The following is a 16,813-nucleotide window of genomic DNA, read 5'->3' as shown; positions in this document are numbered from 1 at the left end:
TACAAGGCAATATACTAACCGTTGAGCCACTAGTGATCAATATGGTATTGTAGTGGTTTTGTGCATCCTTAGTTTTGTCACTGCACCCCATCTCCTGGAAACTGCAGAGGTCAAAGCAAGTGGCTGCATTTACATGAATATATATATATATACACACACATTTACGTAATGCGTACTTTTCTGAATGCTTGGGGTGGGAAGGCATTAGGAGCTTTGACCTTGAAGTACCCTTGTCTTGCTTGCCACAAAGTCACAAGACACATTTATTATTTTCCAAAATCCATAGCTGGTTATTATAATGAATCTATATATTGTTTGTCTTTGCAGTCCACATTCTTGCAACTCAGGCTGTCTTCTGGTCTTCGAAAGGTCCTTTTTGGCACGGCTCTTGGTACGGTCGCCCTAGCCCTGGCTGCACACCAGCTAAAACGGCACAAGCACAAGAAGAAGCAGATTACAGCAGGCAATGGAGGCCTAAAGCTCGGCGGGGTGCCTGGCTCTGTTTTGCCCGTTAGGCGTTCTTCCTCAGCTAAAAAAGGTGAGCGATATTGCTGTGTTTGCTGCCTGGGCAAATATAGATTCCTGACAAATCATATGACGCACGGAAATCTGTAGAGATTTGGGAACAAAATCCAGCACCAGGATTATCTGATCGGTGGGGGAGGTATTGATCATGTAAGCCATTTAGGCAAAGGATTATTTCCAAGAAAGAGACATCTGGGAGCAGTTTAATGGGCATACAACGATGCTAATTACAGCTCAGATTGTATATCCCTTAGGTAATATTAGGAAGGCTCAGTGCTTCTCAGATTGTGAGACTTCTTGCTAAATTGGTACGGCTCTACTCTTTCTGTTGCCCACATACATCTAGTAAATGTTTAGAATAGAATGTCAGTAAGAACACAAAAAGGTTAAAATGCTAGATGATACCCATGTGTTGGGCACCTTCCATCAGGGCAGTATTTTCTAGGGATGCACCGAATCTAGGATTCAGTATTCAACCAAGATTCTGCCTTTTTCAGCAGGATTTAGATTCAGCCGAATCCACGTTCCTGGCCGGACCAAATGCGAATCCGAAAAATCATGTGGCTTTTTTACATGTAAACACGGAAGCTGAAATTTTTTTGAGATTTAACCCTTCCAAACCCTAATTAGCATATGCTAATTAGGATTGGGTTCGGTATTGGGCCGAATCCTTTACGAAGGGAGAATCCTTGGGAGAAGGGGCTCAGGTTCCTACAGACTACTTGCTGCAAAATGTAGAGCAGAGGGGGAGATCCAACTGACACATGCAATAGTCTGTGTACCCCGATCACCGATTGGGGCAGTTGAAAAATAGTGGATTTTCTGGAGCAGGTCCAGGGGGGGCCATTTTACAAAACTTTACCCAAAGTGGCTTTTTTTTTTTTTTTTTTTTTAAACTTTGTTTTTATTAGTTGTTTTACAACAAAGTAGGATGCATACAAAATATGTGGAACAATGGGGGTTAAAGAAAGTAGAATAGGGGTTGGATAGAGGGTTAGAGGTAAAGGGGGGTGGTTGGACTCTCGCCTTGCCGTTTTCATCTGGGTGGTCTTTTTTCTTTTCTCTTTTTTTCCTTTTATTTAGGTAGCGTCTGGGATTTTCCCTTGGCATTGTCCGTTTTTAGATATGGTTAGTTGGTCGATTGTTTTGGTTTTCGGTCCAGGGTGTCCATATTTTTTCATATATGTCCATTTTGTGGTGGATGAGTGCGGTCAATTTTTCCATTGTAGATGTCCACCAGATTTTAGCATATATACCAGCTTTGTGCCCTGTGGGCTTTATACATGATGTTGGCGCTGCATATATACTGGCTGTGTGCCCTGTGGGCATTATACATGATGTTAGCACTGCATATATACTGGCTGTGTGCCCTGTGGGCATTATACATGATGTTAGCACTGCATATATACTGGCTGTGTGCCCTGTGGGCATTATACATGATGTTAGCACTGCATATATACTGGCTGTGTGCCCTGTGGGCATTATACATGATGTTAGCACTGCATATATACTGGCTGTGTGCCCTGTGGGCATTATACATGATGTTAGCACTGCATATATACTGGCTGTGTGCCCTGTGGGCATTATACATGATGTTGGCACTGCATATATACCGCCTGTGTGCCCTGTGGGCATATATATGATGTTGGCACTGCATATATACTGGTTGTGTGCCCTGTGGGCATTATACATGATGTTGGCACTACATATATACCGCCTGTGTGCCCTGTGGGCATTATATATGATGTTGGCACTGCATATATACTGGTTGTGTGCCCTGTGGGCATTATACATGATGTTGGCACTACATATATACTGGCTGTGTGCCCTGTGGGCATTATACATGATGTTGGCTCTTCATATATACTGGCTGTGTTCCCTGTGGGCATTATAAATTATGTTGGCACTGCATATATACTGGCTGTGTGCCCTGTGGGCATTATAGATGGTATTGGCACTGCATATATACTAACTGTGTGCCCTGTGGGCATTATACATGATGTTGGCTCTTCATATACTCTGGCTGTGTGCCCTGTGGTCATTATACATGATGTTGGCGCTGCATATATACCAGCTGTGTGTCCTGTGGGCATTATACATGATGTTGGCACTGCATATATACTGGCTATGTGTTTTGTGGGCATTATACATGATGTTGGCACTGCATATATACCGGCTTTGTGCCCTGTGGGCATTATAGATGATGTTGGCACTGCATATATACCGGCTGTGTGCCCTGTGGGCATTATAGATGATGTTGGCACTGCATATATACCAGCTGTGTGCCCTGTGGGCATTATATATGATGTTGGCACTGCATATATACCGGCTGTGTGCCCTGTGGGCATTATACATGATGTTGGCTCTTCATATATACTGGCTGTGTTCCCTGTGGGCATTATATATGATGTTGGCACTGCATATATACTGGCTGTGTGCCCTTTGGGCATTATATATGATGTTGGCACTGCATATATACTGGTTGTGTGCCCTGTGGGCATTATACATGATGTTGGCACTACATATATACTGGCTGTGTGCCCTGTGTGCATTATACATGATGTTGGCACTGCATATATACCGCCTGTGTGCCCTGTGGGCATTATATATGATGTTGGCACTGCATATATACTGGTTGTTGCCCTGTGGGCATTATACATGATGTTGGCACTACATATATACTGGCTGTGTGCCCTGTGGGCATTATACATGATGTTGGCTCTTCATATATACTGGCTGTGTTCCCTGTGGGCATTTTACATGATGTTGGTGCTGCATATATACTGGCTGTGTGCCCTGTGGGCATTATACATGATGTTGGCGCTGCATATATACTGGCTGTGTGCCCTGTGGGCATTATACATGATGTTGGCACTGCATATATACTGGCTGTGTGCCCTGTGGGCATTATACATGATGTTGTCACTGCATATATACTGGCTATGTGTCCTGTGGGCATTATAGATGATGTTGGCACTGCATATATACCGCCTGTGTGCCCTGTGGGCATTATATATGATGGTGGCACTGCATATATACTGGCTGTGTGCCCTGTGGGCATTATACATAATGTTGGCACTGCATATATACTGGTTGTGTGCCCTGTGGGCATTATAGATGGTATTGCCACTGCATATATACTAACTGTGTGCCCTGTGGGCATTATACATGATGTTGGCACTGCATATATACTGGCTGTGTGCCCTGTGGGCATTATAGATGGTGTTGGCACTGCATATATACTGACTGTGTTCCTTGTGGGCATTATACATGATGTTGGCTCTACATATATACTGGCTGTGTGCCCTGTGGGCATTATATATGATGTTGGCACTGCATATATACTGGCTGTGTAGCCTGTGGGCATTATACATGATGTTGGCACTGCATATATACTGGTTGTGTGCCCTGTGGGCATTATAGATGGTATTGGCACTGCATATATACTAACTGTGTGCCCTGTGGGCATTATATATGATGTTGGCACTGCATATATACTGGCTGTGTGCCCTGTGGGCATTATACATGATGTTAGCACTGTATATATACTGACTGTGTGCCTTGTGGGCATTATACATGATGTTGGCTCTTCATATATACTGGCTGTGTTCCCTGTGGGCATTATAAATGATGTTGGCACTGCATATATACTGGCTGTGTGCCCTGTGGGCATTATAGATGGTATTGGCACTGCATATATACTAACTGTGTGCCCTGTGGGCATTATACATGATGTTGGCTCTTGATATATACTGGCTGTGTGCCCTGTGGGCATTATATATGATGTTGGCACTGCATATATACTGGCTGTGTGCCCTGTGGGCATTATATATGATGTTGGCACTGCATATATACTGGCTGTGTTCCCTGTGGGCATTATAGATGATGTTGGCACTGCATATATACCGGCTGTGTGCCCTGTGGGCATTATAGATTATGTTGGCACTGCATATATACCGGCTGTGTGCCCTGTGGGCATTATATATGATGTTGGCACTGCATATATACTGGCTGTGTGCCCTGTGGGCATTATATATGATGTTGGCACTGCATATATACTGGCTGTGTGCCCTGTGGGCATTTTAGATGGTGTTGGCTTTGCATATATACTAACTGTGTGCCCTGTGGGCATTATACATGATGTTGGCTCTTTATATATACTGTCTGTGTTCCCTGTTGGCATTATACATGATGTTGGCACTGCATATATACTGGCTGTGTGCCCTGTGGGCATTATACATGATGTTAGCACGGCATATATACTGGCTGTGTGCCCTGTGGGCATTATACATGATGTTGGCGCTGCATATATACTGGCTGTGTGCTCTGTGGGCATTATACATAATGTTGGCACTGCATGTATACTGGCTGTGTGCCCTGTGGGCATTATACATGATGTTGGCACTGCATATATACTGGCTGTGTGCCCTGTGGGCATTATACATGATGTTAGCACGGCATATATACTGGCTGTGTGCCCTGTGGGCATTATACATGATGTTGGCGCTGCATATATACTGGCTGTGTGCTCTGTGGGCATTATACATAATGTTGGCACTGCATATATACTGGCTGTGTGCCCTGTGGGCATTATACATGATGTTAGCACGGCATATATACTGGCTGTGTGCCCTGTGGGCATTATACATGATGTTGGCGCTGCATATATACTGGCTGTGTGCTCTGTGGGCATTATACATAATGTTGGCACTGCATATATACTGACTATGTTCCCTGTGGGCATTATACATGATGTTGGCACTGCAGATAAACTGGCTATGGGGTTTTGGGCACATAGCCCATTGGGGTGAGAAACAGGGGGCACTGGGAAAGGCATATTAAAGTGGGAGCGGGACGCATTATGGCTCACATATTTCTCTTTAGAGCTCACTGACCCATCTGTGCTTCAGCAGCTCCGTATTCTCATTATCCTTAGTCGCTATTGCTGAACAGTTAGCATAGTTACAGCACAGCAGAGTGAGGGACTGTTCGGCTATAGAGAATAAGAATAATTATAATACGGAGCTGCTGAAGGGACTTTAGCCATGCTGTTGCATTGTGGCCTTTGGAGCAAAGCAATATTCTACTTCCTTCCAATCATTACAGTACAGTAGATACTTATATAGTAGGTTGGTTGCCCTCATTTCTGTATCTATGGCTCCCTGTATGTTTTATAGCCCCATTAGGTACATATTAACCACATTTGGTACCAATTAAGTCATATGACCTCTTAAGTATAGTAAGACAAGATGATGTCAGGGTTACATAGTATAACTGTGGGATAGTGAGTATAGTAAGGCAAGATGGTATCAGGGGTACAGAGTGTAAGTGTGGGATAGTGAGTATAGTAAGGCAAGATGGTATCAGGGGTACAGAGTATAACTGTGGGATAGTGAGTATAGTAAGGCAAGATGGTATCAGGGGTACAGAGTGTAACTGTGGGATAGTGAGTATAGTAAGGCAAGATGGTATCAGGGGTACAGAGTGTAACTGGGATAGTGAGTATAATAAGGCAAGATGGTATCAGGGGTACAGAGTGTAACTGTGGGATAGTGAGTATAGTAAGGCAAGATGGTATCAGGGGTACAGAGTGTAACTGTGGGATAGTGAGTATAATAAGGCAAGATGGTATCAGGGGTACAGAGTGTAACTGTGGGATAGTGAGTATAGTAAGGCAAGATGGTTTCAGGGGTACAGAGTGTAACTGTGGGATAGTGAGTATAGTTGTAATCCTAAGCACATTAGGCATTAAACTGTTCGGGGTCCTGTGGCGCTGCCATTCATTTTTAAGGAGAAATTATGTAAAAAGTAAGCTGTAAGGTGATGTTTAGGTGCTGCATCAAAACGCTAATTTACGAAGAGTTTTGCAACTTAGTAGTTTGGAGTAGAGAGACGTGGTTACCCCGTTCAGATTCACCCTTATGTGTAGTGTCCAAAAATATTTGGCTTTCTTCGGTAAAGTTGGGGATATTTTTGTCACTTTACTATACCCTTATGTAATGCTGTACATACCGGCACCAAACTGCCCAGCACTTCCCTTTAGCCCGGCACGTTTGCGGAACTTGCACCTCAGTTTGAGCGCATACCTGCTTTCTCCAGATGGTGGCGCCATTGGGCCGCAGTTGTGTCAGGCACATCACCATCTCTCCGGCTCATGTGGAATTGTAGGGGGGTAAAAATGCTGAGTTTGGGCTAAAATACAACATGGTTACTTAAAATGGCACTTTGTATGCCGCACTTCCGCTTATAAATGACCCCTGCGGCATTCTTGGTTTCGCTTGTAGATTTGTTCCACTGTTATTAAGGGGGAAGTTGACCTTTAAATTAGCATTAAGTGTGATGTACAAAGTTATATTCCAAAACAGTTTGCAGTTAGTCTTTATTTTCTAGCTTTCCTATTATTTAGCTTTTTGTTCAGCTGAGCGTCTTGGCGTTTCAACAGACAGCTAGTTGCTAGGTCCAGTTTTCCCTAGCAACCCAATTTTGGTTTGAAAGAGAGAAAGGAAAATGAATAGGAGAGAAATATTAATAGTACAGTCAAACCCTGACTTCAGCTCCTGCACAGGGTACAATGGCGCTACCCAAACAAAGCTGTACATGGGGTGGGTACGCAGGTTGGTAACATCTTGCCCTACTGACGCCATCTTGTTCTGCTGAACCTATGTTACCTTCCGCTGCTGCTGTGCAGGAACTTTCTGTGCTTGGGGGAACTCGCATGAATGGTCCTGCAGCTCCAGTGGCTTTGGTGCTACAACTCCCAGTACCCTGCATCCACCTTAAGGCAATGTTTTATATACATAGTACATAGTATTAATGGGAAGGAGCACACACAGAGCAAGTGAATGCTGCTTGCTTAGACTTTATTTTAGTGTTGCCAGGATGCTTGAAAAAGGTGCAGGTCTCCCCAAAACACGCTGCTAGTTGTGTGCTCCATCTATGCTCGGCCCAGGGCACGGGCACTTGTTTGTCTGCTTGTACTGCCGTATATAAACTGCTCTGCCCGGCTAGTAATGGGAATCCCATAGGTAGCAGCACCGGCGATTTTGTCTGAATATGAGCAGCATTGGGGTTTAATATCGTTTCCATTGCTGCAAATATCTGGCAGTGGTGCGGATTCCTGGCACGCTATTGGCAAGCAGAGAGCGGATCCCACTCTGGGCTGTTACCCCTCTAAATGATGGGAATAATAGCATGTAACAAACTGGGATACACATGCGGGGCACAGTATTAACCCTTTCTCCTCTGTAGCTTTACTTCTAGCAGTAATTGTGTTACTCTTCTATAAAACTGAGTTAGTAAGGTAACAGAATTGTGTGTCAGTTTGGGGCAGAGATGGGACAGGGGGGCAACGCTGGCACATTAAAGTGAAAGAGTTGGGTTTGGGTTGTATCGCTGTCCATTGAAGCTATTGCCAGGCGGGGCTGATTCTCAGCCGGTGTATAATAAACGCAGGCCAAGTATCAGCCAATCCGCTGGCATGGGCCTGGGTGCCACACACAGCGGGTAATAAGTCCCATCTGGCAGTAGCTTAAAGCTTTAGGGGAATGTTGATGTTACGCCATGCTGGTGTTTGTTTCCAGCAATCCTAGGAAGGTCTTTATTCTGCTCTTGTATACGGCGCGGTGCCACAGGGGTTCTGCCCGCTGCTGCTTCCCGGTGCCTCATTCACTTGCACCTGGTTCAGATGGCACTGGCAGGACTAGGGATCCATATATTTTGAAAAGGGAATGGGTGGGTTCTGTGCTTTACTGCTCACCTGGCAATATTCTGTGTATCCAGGGAATATGGCTGCATAGTAACCCTACAGGAGCAGGTTTTGTACCCACAGGCACCTTTATTATCTGCCCAATGAATATTGTGTTGTGCATTTTACCCTTCAGTGATTTGGTCTCAGGGCTGAATGCCATGATGGGGAATGATGGGAGGATGCCAAGAATGGCCATTATTAACAGAAGCTCAGCCCATTAGCCCGGTGTGAGAATGCTTGGTGGAGCAGCCATACCCGCTGGAGGACTGGTGTGTGTCACTCACAGGTACTGAAGTGCTGGGGGGTGTAAGGAATCAGACTGACACATACAGTGGAAAGCAGGGTTTCTTATAAAGCAGCAACATGTGTACATTTCTCTTTCTTTCTTCTTTAACTTTTCAGTGTCTCTACTTTGCTGATTTGTTCTATTCTCACAGTCTCTCCCCCTCTATGTGTTTCCCCTTCCAAATGAGCCCAATACCCAGAATAAAGACACACACACGGCTTGATGGTTCATCTGTGAAAATCACAGTTTTATTAATAATACAAATAATAAATTATGTTTTTCATTGATTCTGAGGAAGGCAAAAAAAACCTCTGAGAAGCTTTGAGCCAATCTGCTTCATTAGAGGGAAAAATTCCTTCCTGACTCCTTAACGGCAATCGGATTTGCTCCCAGAATCAATGCCTTCACCCTGCTTGCCATAATCAAGGGAAGCAGGGTGAGGGAAACAAGGGAATATGGTAGCATACACACCATTCCATTGGGCCCCAGGCAGCCTGCAGACCCCGGCTCCTGCAGTCTGAGGGATGGATGGAAAGGGAATGCAGTTTTTACCAAGCACCTTAAGGTGCTCTTGTGTATGAACCATATTTTAGATGAAAGGGGGAGCACCGCTGGTGGAATTACGGTGGATGGGAGTGCAGGCACCGCTGGTGGAATTACGGTGGATGGGAGTGCAGGCACCGCTGGTGGAATTACGGTGGATGGGAGTGCAGGCACCGCTGGTGGAATTACGGTGGATGGGAGTGCAGGCACCGCTGGTGGAATTACGGTGGATGGGAGTGCAGGCACCGCTGGTGGAATTGCGGTTGATAGGAGAGAAGGTGGATCTGGGCAGATCTTATCTTTTGCCTTTTAGTTCCGAGGGCCACCTGCAAAAATCAAACAAAAGAACTTATTTATACCTTAGCAAGCGATATCCCTGGAGAAACCCTATTACACTTAGGGGCACATTAATATCAAATCGGGCGCTGAAGCAAAATTAAAACACTGAACAAGTGGATATTTTTCCCCACAACGTTGCCATCTTACATGGGCTTCACACATTGCACAAAATCTGAGAATTGCAATTGATTTCAATCCATCAGCCCCTTTCCATTACAAAATAGCCATCATTTAGGGAATATTTCCATTTCAGCAAACAGCATAGAAAGAAGAAAGGGAAAGAAGGATGGATTCTATACTGCACCTTAATATCTCTCGCTGTTCCGCGTCAGGATGACCTTGTTGATAGCCTCTAGGTCTTTGTAGAGGTCCTTTAGGTGGGCTTTGATGTACCTGTAGTCCCCTCGGAAGTCGGCCTTCAGGCGAAATTGCCACCACTTTGTGATCTTCACACAATCTCTGGCCATCCACAGATCATAGAGTGCCATCCTGATGTCTCCTCTTATCTGTTCCCTAATGCACTCCAAATAGGGACCCGCCCGTGGATCTTCAAAATCCCTGATCTCGAAGATGTCCCGATCAGGGGGGATCCACCATGAGATCTACAGAAATGCAGGAAACAAGAAGACATTAAGGTCTCCAGCAGGTTTTCTTTAATCCTCAGTAATAATAATTAGAATTTCTTAGCCCACATACCACAGCAATGTGTATTTATTAGCACTAGGGGCGCTTACCTTCCCATAGCGGTACTCGTAGTACTGCCGGCTGCTGGCACTCATGCCCATCTCTGCTGCTTCTGTCATATAAAATAGAGATTTGGGAAGGTTAGAGTTAATCTAAAGATGTCAAATTAAAAGACCCGAAATAAACACAGTAAAGATCAGAGTTAGGGGTAGAACTCCATGGATGTGCCTCTTGTTTAACCTCATCTACTATGTAATACATATTGCAGAGGGAAAAATGCTGGTTCCTTACCAGGTGAACCACAATGGGTCCGGCAGGTTCTTCTTGTTCTTCTGCTGTGGAGAAAAGGTGTAGTCTTTAAAAAGACTTTTGTGTGTCTTCTTCTGTATCTTCTTCAATATCACAAGGATGGTAGGAGTCGCTGCAAATCTCTCAAATCGCTCTATTTCTCAAGTCTCTCAAATCGCTCTATTTCAGGAGAGAGAAGAGACTGTGAGCTCTTGTGATCCTCTCTGCCATTTATAGCAGTATATACTAGGGTTCCCTTTCTGTATCCCTCCCAGTTGTACTGCGCTACTGAATATGTTTGCTGCTCTATAAATAACCAGTAGCACCAATTATTAGAAGCTTTAATAGAATGAAGAATTTGATTGGGAGAGATACAAAAGTTTGGTGCAAAGAAGGGCTCCGGACAGCGCTGCCAACCAAGCGTGGGTCCTGGTGTCACAGTGCTTTTAGGGGGCTGTACAGGCTGATGGGAAAAGATCAACCCCATTCATTTCTGTGCCAATTGCTTTGCTTTGCAAGGAAAAATGTATTGAAATGTATTCAGTTAAATGTTAAGGTTGCTACATGAGAGCAGGGCAGATACCCGGGGCAAAGGGGCAGAACTCTAAGGAGCCTGTCAATACTGGGAGGAAAAATGTATGTATTGTATGGCCTCCAAATGTTTATGGGGTCCCCAGTCAAAAAAAAATATATATATTTGCTTCAGAACTGCAAAACTGCCAAACCCTAGGTCTGTGTCTCCCAACCAGCGCTAAGATTAATGTCATCTCTAAAATTCTCCAAATTCACTAAAATCTGTGAGAGGAGCAACATCCGCTAGTCTAGGGGGGCATCACCCAACTATTTCCCATCTTTTTTTAGCTAAAATAAGGGTTATTTGGCAAAAAATCTATCAGAGGGGATTCAGACTTACCTCTCGCCACAAAGTCAACCAACGGACAAAACCAACTGTCACATTGCTGTGTGTGAAGTCATCTCTGGTCACATGTCATGAAATGTTTGTTTGTCATAACATTTACAGACAACTTTAAAACCATTGGGTTTTTGTAACACTACAAAAGAGTTTCTGAGTGGGGCTTCCCTTTAATGTTACTGCTAAATACATGGTGATAGCGAGTGGCAGAATAAATATATAAAGAGACAACAAATAGAGCATCTGATCAAATCCATATTTCTTTGTGACAAGGCACCTAATAAAGACAATATTGATATTAGATAGGAACGTAACGATACGTATCGATATTGTAACAATAACGTAATGATCGTAACGATCGATACGTAACGATAACGATACATAACGTAACGATAAGCTGTTTGCATCTCCTGCCTATAGCCCATTGCATTCAGATTTGGCTACATTTTGATAGCTATTGCTATGCAACTTGTAGATATATAATATATATTATTGCACTCACGGTACATGTATTATTCATTTAACGGCCCTTTTCTCTTAATATGTTATTACTAACTTGTGTGTTATCTGAAAAAAGTTGCGAAGATTGTGAATCATTGCTGGTGGCAGAAATATATGAAACAATGTATAAATACTAAATGACTGATATGATGATTTGTCGTGTTTATAATGAAACTATCCAACGCATTGAAACAATATATTTATTTAAACCAGACTGGCCGTACAGGACATCCCAGCAAAGTCCCATTCAATGGGGTTTGTTATGATTTGAGGTTGTGACAGGGGTTGAGGGACATCTAGATCAGAGAGAGGGCCTGAGAGGGGACTTCTAATTCCAATATTACTATAACGCACCATTTAGGCCTGCTGGGAAATGATTGAGTGGGAATGTAAGGGATTGGGGAATTTCATGCATTTAAAAGCAAAATATCCAGGCTCATAAATTTAGATTAAGAGCGGTTAAGAATCTGAACGGATGGAATTGATAGATGGATTGTACGATTGAAGCAACTGTTATTGAGAGTGTTAGTGGGAGATGTAACCCAGGGCTGTGCTCAGGCCGAAGGGGTAACTGTAGGGCTTGCCCCCTCTTGGGGTCTGGAATGCTAATTTAAATATATGTTTTACGAAAATGTCTTGAAATGATATTCTGTGGAGCCCACTAACTTCTGTTTATGCGCTACAGTGCTGTTTTGGGGCTTATTATTGCCCATGGCAATTTAGCTAAAATAAACCTCATCCACATATTGTTTTTGTTTATTTCACAACATATGTTCCTTAGGGAGAAGATGATGAAATGTGGATGTGCGCATATATGGGGTACAAGCTGAGCACAGAGAGCTGTCAGAGTAACATTTTAGCCCAAGCGCAGTGTAAGTGCCTGGCAGGTTTCTGATCTGAAGGCAGGCTGCCCTGCTTGTATTGGCTCAAATTATATATTTAATGGAAGCTCTTTGTGGGTCTGTTCAGAAATTCAGAGGTTTGTAGCTATAGAAATCTATATAACTGGGGATTTCTATCCTTTATGTAGCAAGTCATATTCTGAGACAATTTGCAATTGGTCTTCATTTTTTATTATTTGTAGTTTTAATTCAATTTTTGTTTAGCAACTTTCCAATTCAGATTGTCAACAACTATCTGGTTGCTAGGTTGCTTACCTTAGCAACCAGAAGTGGTTTGAATGAGAGACTGATATATGAGTAGGAGGAGACAAAATAGAAATATAAGAAATAGAAAAAAAGACTTATAAAAAGTAACAATAGAGCTGTAGCCTCACAGAGCAATAGTTTTTGGGCTCTTGGGTCAGTGACCCCTATTTTAAAGCTGCAAAGAGGTTGAAGAAGAAGGCAAATAATTAGCACAGTATAAGAAATAAATAATAGAAACCAATCAAAGAGTGTAACTGTGGGATAGAGAGTATAGTAAGGCAAGATGGTATCAGGGGTACAGAGTGTGACTTGTGGGATAGTGAGAATAGTAAGGCAAGATGGTATCAGGGGTACAGAGTATAACTGTGGGATAGTGAGTATAGTAAGGCAAGATGGTATCAGGGGTACAGAGTGTAACTGTGGCATAGTGAGTATAGTAAGGCAAGATTGTATCAGGGGTACAGAGTGTAACTGTGGGATAGAGAGTATAGTAAGGCAAGATGGTATTAGGGGTACAGAGTGTAAGTGTGGCATAGTGAGTATAGTAAGGCAAGATGGTATCAGGGGTACAGAGTGTAAGTGTGGGATAGAGAGTATAGTAAGGCAAGATGGTATCAGGGGTACAGAGTGTAACTGTGGGATAGTGAGTATAGTAAGGCAAGATGGTATCAGGGGTACAGAGTGTAACTGTGGGATAGTGAGTATAGTAAGGCAAGATGGTATCAGGGGTACAGAGTGTAACTGTGGGATAGTGAGTATAGTAAGGCAAGATGGTATCAGGGGTACAGAGTGTAACTGTGGGATAGTGAGTATAGTAAGGCAAGATGGTATCAGGGGTACAGAGTGTAACTGTGGGATAGTGAGTATAGTAAGGCAAGATGGTATCAGGGGTACAGAGTGTAACTGTGGGATAGTGAGTATAGTGGTAATCCTATACAAATTAGGCATCAAACTGTTCGGGGGCCCTGTGGCGCTGCCATTCATATTTAGGGAGAAATGATGTTTTAAAATGTAAGCTGTAACGTGATGTTTAGGTGCTGCTTCAAAACGCTAATTTACAGAAAGTTTTGCAACTTAGTAGTTTGGAGTAGAGAGACATGGTTACCCCGTTCAGATTCACCCTAACGTGTACTGTCCAAAAATGGCTTGTAACTTTACTCCACATAAAATGCAGTAAGTGCATTGATTTTGCTGTAGGTAAAGTGACCTATGGGATAAATTGTATGCGCTATTGTGATGGAGTCTCTGTAGGCCGGATCCTTATGTAATGCTGTACATACCGGCACCAAACTGCCCAGTAGCACCCTGGCATTCATATTTAGGGGATTCACACTGATAAAAGTAATAGTGACACGTTCCTATCAGCTATAAGTATTGGCTCCTGGTTCCAGTGGTACCGTACCCTGTAGGCGCACAGCACTTCCCTTTCGCCCGGCACGTTAGCGGGACTTGCACCTCAGTTTGAGCGCATACCTGCTTTCTCCAGATTGTGGCGCCATTGGGCCACAGTTGTGTCAGGCGCATCACCATCTCTCCGGCTCATGTGGAATTGTAGGGGAGTAAAAAATGCTGAGTTTGGGCTAAAATACAACATGGTGACTTAAAATGACGTGCCCCATACGTCGTTGGCATTTAAAGGCATGTGCCGCCGCTGCAGAGAGTTTCTAGAGATTACAGCCCCCCTGGGCAACGAGCAGGACCCTCCAGGAAGCAGCAGACGTGATCGCATTGCGTCTGCTGCTTCCTGCTTCCCCCCCTAGCACCGGCCCACTGCAGTCTGGAGGAGGAGGCGATCGGGTCTTCAGGACAGGTAAGGTGTTTGGTTTTTTTTTTTACACTTACACACTTACACACACACTTACATACATTTATACACACTTACATACATTTTCACACACTTACAGCACACAATTTTATTTTACCATTTTGTTTTTAGTTTCTTTTATCTAAAAACTGTTTATTTTCACAGAGTGACTATTGAATCAGATATTCTGACTTATTTTGTTGTTTCACTTATTTGCACAATTTTTGTGGTTTTATCGCATTTTTATCCCTGTATTAGTGTTCCTAATCTGTTTTTAGCATAGCTTTGCCGTGTGTAACTTTGGTGTAGAAAATAACTTTACCTATTTTGAATTTATCAGAATGTGTACTTTCCAAAAATATATGGTTTTCTGGGGGTCTGTGTATAGCTGGGGGGGGGGTTACTGCACATAATACACTGACAGGGGGCTCTGTGTGCAAAAGCTGAGTTGGCAGGCGAGAAATCCATATGCGCTATTTTCATTTTGGGGTCAGTACTTACCGTAGACTTTGGTATATCTATGCATATTGGGCATCAAACTGTTCAGTAGACCTTAGGTGTTCCTATTTGGGGTGATTTGCCTTTATCTGATCTTTATCAAGAAATTGTGAGAGATAAATGCGGCAAATTGCAACATTTTTATGCGATTTTCTAAATGTCATATAAATCTGCAAACTTAGGAAAGCTTTACAGCTTGGTACTTTAGAGCAAAAAGAAATGTTTACCCATTATAGATTCGGGGGAATGTGTACTTTCCAAAAATATATGGCTTTCTGGGGTGAGCGTACTTTTTACTAGCTTTATCCCACATATAATGATGTAAATGTGTTGATTTTGCAGGAGCTGAAATGACAGAAATGATAGATCATATGGGGGTATGTTCCCATTGGGGCCCCTATATGCCACATACTTAAGTAAACCTATACATATTGGGCATCAAACTGTTCAGTGGACCCCTGGGGTTCATATTTAGGGTGTTTTATTTGGTTACTTTATGACCTGTAGGAGATAAGATACTATAGACTGGAAGCTTTGAAGCAATTTTTTTTAAAAATCACAAATTTTGATAAAAACCAATAACTTTAGGAAAGCATTGCGACTTGATAGTCTGGAGTAGACAGTTGTGCCTATTCTCTATTCCCCAGTATCTGTTCTTTCCAAAAATGTACAATTTTCTGGGATAAACCTTCTGTTAGTGGAAGTTTTGGCCTTGAAATCTAAAGTATTCAGCTTTCTGGAGCAGTGCTTTGGGAATTTGGTAATGTACTGCTGGGAGTTTTTGACCTATACAAGTGAGAAATCTCCATAAAACTATATATATTTGGTACTGGCACGTTCAGGAGACATGGGACTTTCCAAATCAGTTGTATATTTGTGCATAAAATAATTTTTGTTTCTAGTATGTGTGTTTATATTATGGAAATTTTTTTTTTTTTGCATTTTTAGACATTTAGAAGCCTATATCTTGTTATATTTTGAAAAGCTTAGGTTATTCTTTAAAAAAAATGATATATTGTTTTCCTGGGTAAACTAAATGTCCCCCCGAGGAAAGGCCCCTAAGTTCCGCTTTGACCAAAACGGCTGGCAGTAAAAGGGTTAAAGTAGCATTAAGTGTGATGTACACAGGGATATTCCAAAACAGTTTGCAGTTTTTTTTCTAGCTTTTTTTCAGCAGCTAGCTAGTTGCTAGGTCCAGTTTTCCCTAGCAACCCAATAGTGGTTTGAAAGAGAGAAAGGAAAATGAATAGGAGAGAAATATTAGTAGCACAGTAAAACCCTGAATTCAGCTCCTGCACAGGGTACAATGGCACTACCCAAACAAAGCTGTACATGGGGTGGGTACGCAGGTTGGTAACATCTTGCCCTACTGACGCCATCTTGTTCTGCTGAACCTATGTTACCTTCCGCTGCTGCTGTGCAGGAACCTTCTGTGCTTGGGGGAACTCGCATGAATGGTCCTGCAGCTCCAGTGGCTTTGGTGCTACAACTCCCAGTACCCTGCATCCACCTTAAGGCAATGTTTTATATACATAGT

General features: G+C 43.0%; 1 long non-coding RNA gene across 1 annotated transcript in view; it reads left to right on the top strand.

Moving 5' to 3' along the window:
• Nucleotides 1–303: 303 nt before the first annotated feature.
• LOC101734832 overlaps nt 304–16,813 on the top strand; it is a 94,977-nt gene continuing 78,467 nt past the window's right edge. The window contains exon 1 of the long non-coding RNA XR_004219638.1: nt 304–538. This is a non-coding gene — a long non-coding RNA (uncharacterized LOC101734832). The remainder of the gene's footprint in view (nt 539–16,813) is intronic.

Source organism: Xenopus tropicalis, chromosome 8, assembly GCF_000004195.4.
Source record: "Xenopus tropicalis strain Nigerian chromosome 8, UCB_Xtro_10.0, whole genome shotgun sequence".
In the NCBI taxonomy this organism is placed as follows: domain Eukaryota; kingdom Metazoa; phylum Chordata; class Amphibia; order Anura; family Pipidae; genus Xenopus; species Xenopus tropicalis.
Note: the sequence above shows the minus strand (reverse complement) of the source record. Positions and strands in the feature narration are given on the sequence as shown.